General features: G+C 38.0%; 1 non-coding gene across 1 annotated transcript; it reads right to left on the bottom strand.

Moving 5' to 3' along the window:
• Positions 1 to 4,422: 4,422 nt before the first annotated feature.
• On the bottom strand, positions 4,423 to 4,530 carry LOC148573375 (small nucleolar RNA R71). The gene has a single exon (XR_015905575.1). It is a non-coding gene; the product is annotated as a small nucleolar RNA R71 (small nucleolar RNA).
• Positions 4,531 to 8,151: the final 3,621 nt, after the last annotated feature.

Raw genomic sequence — 8,151 nt, 5'->3', positions numbered from 1 at the left:
AGAAAATTATCTCATTTTATTTGGGATATTAAGTATTGATGCTATAAGTGAAAAGTTTAAGTACATAAAAGACAATAACATACATTTGAGACTCATCTCATTATCTATCTATCTATTATTAATATATAAAAGTAGATACATAAGTTTACCCAAATTACTTTTAAGACATTTTTTTTCTCTTACTAATGTCATGTCAGCAACATCGCTTACTTGGCAAAATTTTAGAATCAACTACTTAATTTTTGCCAAATCATCTATTATTTTCAAATCAGCAAAAAGAAAAAAAAAACAAAATATACAAAAAATAATACAATAATTATCAATGACAATTGATGAGCGGATAATTTATACGCTTTTTGGCATTGTTTTTAGTATGTTTTTAGTAGAATCTAGTTACTTTTAGGGATGTTTTCATTAGTTTTTATATTAAATTCACATTTCTAGACTTTACTATGAGTTTGTGTATTTTTCTGTGATTTCAGGTATTTTCTGGCTGAAATTGAGGGACTTGAGCAAAAATCAGATTCAGAAGTTGAAGAAGGACTGCTGATGCTGTTGGATTCTGATCTCCCTGCACTCAAAGTGGATTTTCTGGAGCTACAGAACTCAAAATGGCGTGCTTCCAATTGCGTTAAAAAGTAGACATCCAGGGCTTTCCAGCAATGTATAATAGTCCATACTTTGGCCGAGTTTAGATGACGTAAAAGGGCGTTGAACGCCAGTTCTATGCTACTGTTTGGAGTTAAACGCCAGAAATACGTTACAAGCCAGAGTTGAACGTCAGAAATACGTTACAAACTGGCGTTCAACTCCAAGAATGACCTCTCCACGTGGAAACTTCAAGCTCAGCCCAAGCACACACCAAGTGAGCCCCGGAAGTGGATTTATGCATCAATTACTTCCTTCTGTAAACCCTAGTAACTAGTTTAGTATAAATACGACTTTTTACTATTGTATTTGATATCTTTTGGAAGATCCTGGATTGTATTTTTGATCCTGTGATCTCGTTTTGGGGGCTGGCCATTCGGCCATGCCTGGACCTTTCACTTATGTATTTTTAACGGTAGAGTTTCTACACTCCATAGATTAAGGTGTGGAGCTCTGCTGTTCCTCAAAGATTAATGCAAAGTACTACTGTTTTTCTATTCAACTCAACTTATTCCGCTTCTAAGATATTCATTCGCACTTCAACATGAATGTGATGAACGTGACAATCATCATCATTCCCTATGAACGCGTGCCTGACAACCACTTCTGTTCTACCTTAGATTGAATGAGTATCTCTTGGATCTCTTAATCAGAATCTTCGTGGTATAAGCTAGATTGATGGCGGCATTCATGAGAGTCCGAAAAGTCTAAACCTTGTCTGTGGTATTCCGAGTAGGACTCTGGGATTGAATGACTGTGACGAACTTCAAACTCGCGATTGCTGGGCGTAGTGACAGACGCAAAAGGAGGGTGAATCCTATTCCAGCATGATCGAGAACCTCAGATGATTAGCCGTGTTGTGACAGAGCATTTGGACCATTTTCACAAGAGGATAGGACGCAACCATTGACCACGGTGATGCCTCCAGACGATTAGCCATGCAGTGACAGCGCATCGGACCATTTTCCAGAGAGGATCAAAAGTAGCCATTGACAATGGTGATGTCCTTACATAAAGCCAGCCATGGAAAGGAGTAGGATTGATTGGATGAAGACAGCAGGAAAGCAGAGGTTCAGAGGAACGAAAGCATCTCTATGCGCTTATCTGAAATTCTCACCAAAGATTTACATAAGTATTTCTATCCTTATTTTATTATTTATTTTCGAAAACTCCATAACTATTTTATATCCGCCTGACTTAGATCTACAAGGTGACCATAGCTTGCTTCATACCAACAATCTCCGTGGGATCGACCCTTACTCACGTAAGGTTTATTACTTGGACGACCCAGTGCACTTGCTGGTTAGTTGTATCGAAGTTGTAAATGAAAAACAATTTATTAAGACATGCGTACAGAGTTTTTGGCGCTGTTACCGGGGATTGTTCGAGTTTAGACAATTGACGGTTCATCTTGTTGCTTAGATTGGGTAATTTTCTTCTTATTTTCAAAAAGTTTTCAAAAAAAAAAATTTTCAAAAAATCTTTCAAAAATTTTCTCCTTTGTTTTCGAAAAAATTTTAAAATAAATGTTTTCAAAAATATATTTTTCTTCAGAATTTTTAAGAATGAATTCTAAAGTTTCATGAAGCATGTTGAAGCCTGGCTGGCTGTAAAGCCATGTCTAAATTCGTTTGGACTGAGGCTTCAACTAATCACTTCATTGCATGTAATTCCATACTAAAGTTTGGCTGGCTATTAAGCCATGCCTAACCCTCAGATTGGAGCTTTAGACTAAGAGTACAAGATTCCTGGAATTCATATTAAAAGTTTTGAAATCCTTATTTTCTTTTTTCTAGATGTTTTTCGAAAAAAAAAATATACAAAAATCCAAAAAAATTAGAAAATCATAAAAATCAAAAATATTTTTCATGTTTCTTGTTTGAGTCTTGAGTCAGATTTTAAGTTTGGTGTCAATTGCATGTTCATCTTGCATTTTTCGAAAAATTCATGCATTCATGGTGTTCTTCATGATCTTCAAGTTGTTCTTGGTAAGTCTTCTTGTTTGATCTTGATGTTTTCTTGTTTTGCATCTTTTCTTGTTTTTCATGTACATTTTTGCATTCATAGTGTCTGAACATGAAAGATTTCTAAGTTTGGTGTCTTGCATGTTTTCTTTGCATATAAAATTTTCAAAAATATGTTCTTGATGTTCATCATGATCTTCATAGTGTTCTTGGTGTTCATCTTGACATTCATAGCATTCTTGCATGCATTCATTGTTTTGATCCAAAATTTTCATGCATTGCATCATTTTCATGTTTTTCTCTCTCATCATTAAAAATTCAAAAATAAAAAAAATATATCTTCCCCTTTTTCTCTCATAAAATTCGAAAATTTGAGTTGACTTTTTCAAAAATTTTTAAAATCTAGTTGTTTCTTATGAGTCAAATCAAATTTTCAATTTGAAAATCTTATCCTTTTCAAAATCTTTTTCAAAAATCAAATCTTTTTCACTCTTCTTATTTATTTTCGAAAATTTTTAAAATATTTTCCAAAAATCTTTTTCTTATCTTTATCTCCTAATTTTCGAAAATAACATCATCAATTAATGTTTCGATTCAAAAATTTCAAGTTTGTTACTTGCTTGCTAAGAAAGATTCAAACTTTAAGTTCTAGAATCATATTTTGTGATTTCTTGTGAATCAAGTCATTAATTGTGATTTTAAAAATCAAATCTTTTTCAAAACTAATTTTAATCATATCTTTTCAAAAATATCTTTTTAACTTATCTCTTTCAAAATATTATCTTTTTCAAAAATTTGATTTTAAAATTATTTTTCTAACTTCTTATCTTTTTATCTTTTCAAAATTGATTTTCAAATTTGTTTCAACTAACTAACTAACTTTTTGTTTGTTTCTTATCTTTTTCAAAACCACCTAACTAACTCTCTCTCTCTCTAATTTTCGAAAATATCTTCCCTCTTTTTCAAAATTTCTTTTTAATTAACTAATTATTTTAATTTTTGATCTTAATTTTTGAAAATTACTCACCTTTTTCAAACACTATTTTCGAAAATCACTAACTCTTTTTCAAAAATTATTTTCGAAAATTCTCTTTCTCTCTCATCTCCTTCTATTTATTTATTCATCTACTAACACTTCATCTCACCAAAAATTCGAACCCTCTCTCTCTGAGTTCAGATTTCCTCTTCTTCTTTTCTTCTACTCACATAAGGGAACCTCTATGCTTGGGCAAAAAGATTCTCTATTATTATTATTTTTCTGTCCCCTCTTTTTCATATGAGCAGGAGCAAGGACAAGAATATTCTTGTTGAAGCAGATCCAGAACTTGAAAGGACTCTGAAGAGGAAACTAAAAGAAGCTAAATTACAACAAGCCAGCAAGCACCTGTCAGAAATTTTCGAACAGGAAGAGGAGATGGCAGCCGAAAATAATAATAATGCAAGGAGGATGCTTGGTGACTTTACTGCACCTAATTCCAATTTACATGGAAGAAGCATCTCCATCTCTACCATTGGAGCAAACAATTTTGAGCTTAAACCTCAATTAGTTTCTCTGATGCAGCAACACTGCAAGTTTCATGGACTTTCATCTGAAGATCTTTTTCAGTTCTTAACTGAATTCTTGCAGATCTGTGATACTGTTAAGACTAATGGAGTAGATCCTGAAGTCTACAGGCTCATGCTTTTCCCTTTTGCTGTAAGAGACAGAGCTAGAGTGTGGTTGGACTCTCAACCCAAAGATAGCCTGAACTCTTGGGATAAGCTGGTCACGGATTTCTTAGCCAAGTTCTTTCCTCCTCAAAAGCTTAGTAAGCTTAGAGTGGATGTTCAAACCTTCAGACAGAAGGAAGGTGAATCCCTCTATGAAGCTTGGGAGAGATACAAGCAACTGACCAAAAAGTGTCCTTCTGACATGCTTTCAGAATGGACCATCCTGGATATATTCTATGATGGTCTGTCTGAATTAGCTAAGATGTCATTGGATACTTCTGCAGGTGGATCCATTCACCTAAAGAAAACGCCTGCAGAAGCTCAAGAACTCATTGACATGGTTGCTAATAACCAGTTCATGTACACTTCTGAGAGGAATCCTGTGATCAATGGGACGCCTCAGAAGAAGGGAGTTCTTGAAATTGATACTCTGAATGCCATATTGGCTCAGAATAAAATATTGACTCAGCAAGTCAATATGATTTCTCAGAGTCTGAATGGAATGCAAGCTGCATCCAACAGTACTCAAGAGGCATCTTCTGAAGAAGAAGCTTATGATCCTGAAAACCCTGCAATAGCAGAGGTGAATTATATGGGTGAACTTTATGGAAACACCTATAACCCCTCATGGAGAAATCATCCAAATCTCTCATGGAAGGATCAAAAGCCTCAACAGGGCTTTAATAATGGTGGAAGAAACAGGTTTAACAATAGCAAGCCTTTTCCATCATCCACTTAGCAACAGACAGAGAACTCTGAACAAAATACTTCTAATTTAGCAAACTTAGTCTCTGATCTATCTAAGGCCACTGTGAGTTTCATGAATAAAACAAGGTCCTCCATTAGAAATTTGGAATCACAAGTGGGCCAGCTGAGTAAAAGAATCACTGAAATCCCTCCTAGTACTCTCCCAAGCAATATAGAAGAAAATCCAAAAGGAGAGTGCAAGGCCATTGAAATGACCATCATGGCCGAAACCACAAAAGAGGAGGAGGGCGTGAATCCCAAGGAGGAAGACCTCCTGGGACGTCCAGTGATCAACAAGGAGTTTTCCTCTGAGGAACCAAAGGAATCTGAGGCTCATTTAGAGGCCATAGAGATTCCATTGAACCTCCTTATGCCCTTCATGAGCTCTGAGGAGTATTCTTCTTCTGAAGAGAATGAGGATGTTACTGAAGAGCAAGTTACCAAGTACCTTGGTGCAATCATGAAGTTGAATGCCAATTTATTTGGTAATGAGACTTGGGGAGATGAACATCTCCTGTTCACCAATGAACTAAATGCATTGGATCAACTGAGATTGTCTCAGAAGAAACAGGATCCTGGAAAGTTCCTGATACCTTGTACCATAGGCACCATGACCTTTGAGAAGGCTCTATGTGACCTGGGGTCAGGAATAAACCTCATGCCACTCTCTGTAATGGAGAAACTGGGAATCTTTGAGGTACAAGCTGCTAAAATCTCATTAGAGATGGCAGACAATTCAAGAAAACAGGCTTATGGACAAGTAGAGGACGTGTTAGTAAAGGTTGAAGGCCTTTACATCCCTGCTGATTTCATAGTCCTAGATACTGGGAAGGATGAGGATGAATCCATCATCCTTGGAAGACCCTTCCTAGCCACAGCAAGAGCTGTGATTGATGTTGACAGAGGTGAACTAGTCCTTCAATTGAATGAGGACTTCCTTGTGTTTAAAACTCGAGGTCATCCATTTGTAAACATAGAGAGGAAGCATAAAAAGCTTCTCTCAAAACAGAGTCAACCAGAGCCCCACAGTCAAACTCTAAGTTTGGTGTTGGGAGGCCACAACCAAACTCTAAGTTTGGTGTTGAACTCCCATATCCAAACTCTAAGTTTGGTGTTGGGAAATGCTCTGAACATCTGTGAGGCTCCATGAGAGCCCACTGTCAAGCTATTGACATTAAAGAAGCGCTTGTTGGGAGGCAACCCAATTTTTATTTATCTAATTTTATTTTTCTTGTTCTTTCATGTTTTATCAGGTTCATGATCATGTGGAGTCACAAAATAAATATAAAAATTGAAAACGGAATCAAAAACAGCAGAAGAAAAATCACACCCTGGAGGAGGATCTCACTGGCGTTTAAACGCCAGTAAGAAGCATCTGGCTGGCGTTCAATGCCAGAACAGAGCATGGTTCTGGCGCTGAACGCCCAAAATGGGTAGCATCTGGGCGTTTGAACGCCAGAATTGCACCCTGGAGAAGAGCTGGCGCTGAACGCCCAGAACAAGCATGGTTCTGGCGTTCAACGCCAGAAATGGGCAACAAATGGGCGTTCAACGCCCAGAACAAGCACCAATCTGGCGCTGAACGCCTAGAGTTGTGTGCAAGGGCATTTTGCATGCCTAATTTGGTACAAGGTTGTAAATCCTTGAACACCTCAGGATCTGTGGACCCCACAGGATCACCTCAGGATCTGTGGACCCCACAAGATCCCCACCTACCTCCACTCACTTCTTCTCACCCCTCTTTCACACAATTCCATAAACACTCTTCTCCAAAATTCTTCACCAATCACCTCAATCTCTCTTCCCTATCACCACTTCACCACTCACATCCATCCACTCTTCCCCATAAACCTACCTCATAAACCCCACCTACCTTCAAAATTCAAAATCAATTTCCCACCCAAAACCACCCTTATGGCCGAACCTTACCCCCCCTCCCTTCCCTATATATAGCCCTCCATTCTTCCTCATTTTCACACAACACCTCTCCCTCCTCTCCTCCATATTTTCTTCTTCTTCTTCATCTCTTCTTTCTTCTCTTGCTCGAGGGCGAGCAATATTCTAAGTTTGGTGTGGTAAAAGTATAAGATTTTTGTTTTTCCATTACCATTGATGGCACCCAAGACCGGAAAATCCTCTAGAAAAGGGAAAGGGAAGACAAAAGCTTCCACCTCCGAGTCATGGGAGATGGAAAGATTCATCTCCAAATCTCATCAAGACCACTTCTATGATGTTGTGGTCAAGAAGAAGGTGATCCCCGAGGTCCCTTTCAAACTCAAGAAAAATGAGTATCCAGAGATCCGACATGAAATCCAAAGAAGAGGTTGGGAAGTTCTAACAAACCCCATCCAACAAGTCGGCATCCTAATGGTTCAAGAGTTCTATGCCAATGTATGGATCACTAAAATCCATGATCAAAGTAAGAACCTGAATCCAAAGAACCACATTACAATGGTTCGGGGAAAATACTTAGATTTTAGTCCGGAGAATGTAAGGTTGGCGTTTAACTTGCCTATGATGCAAGGAGATGCACGCCCCTACACTAGAAGGGTCAACTTTAATCAAAGGTTGGACCAAGTCCTCATGGACATATGTGTGGAAGGAGCTCAATGGAAGATTGACTCCAAAGGCAAGCCGGTTCAACTAAGAAGACTGGACCTCAAGCCTGTAGCTAGAGGATGGTTAGAGTTTATCCAACGCTCCATCATCCCCACTAGCAACTGATCTGAAGTTACTGTGGATCGGGCCATCATGATTCATAGCATCATGATTGGAGAGGAAGTAGAAGTTCATGAAGTCATCTCCCTTGAACTCTACAAAATAGCCGAAAAGCCCTCTCCTTGGGCAAGGCTAGCTTTACCTCATCTTATTTGCCATCTATGTTACTCAGTTGGAACTTTCATAGAAGGAGACATTCCCACTGAGGAAGAGAAGCCCATCACTAAGAAAAGGATGGAGCAAGCAAGAGAGCCCATTCATGGATCTCAAGAGACCCATGAAGCTCATCACCATGAGATCCCGGAGATGCCTCAAATGCATTTTCCTCCATAAAACTATTGGGAGAAAATCAACACCTCCCTAG

Source organism: Arachis ipaensis, chromosome B2, assembly GCF_059453495.1.
Source record: "Arachis ipaensis isolate K30076 ecotype BB chromosome B2, ASM5945349v1, whole genome shotgun sequence".
Lineage (NCBI taxonomy): Eukaryota > Viridiplantae > Streptophyta > Magnoliopsida > Fabales > Fabaceae > Arachis > Arachis ipaensis.
The sequence above is the reverse complement of the archived record's forward strand: the minus strand, read 5'-3'. Positions and strand labels throughout refer to the sequence as shown.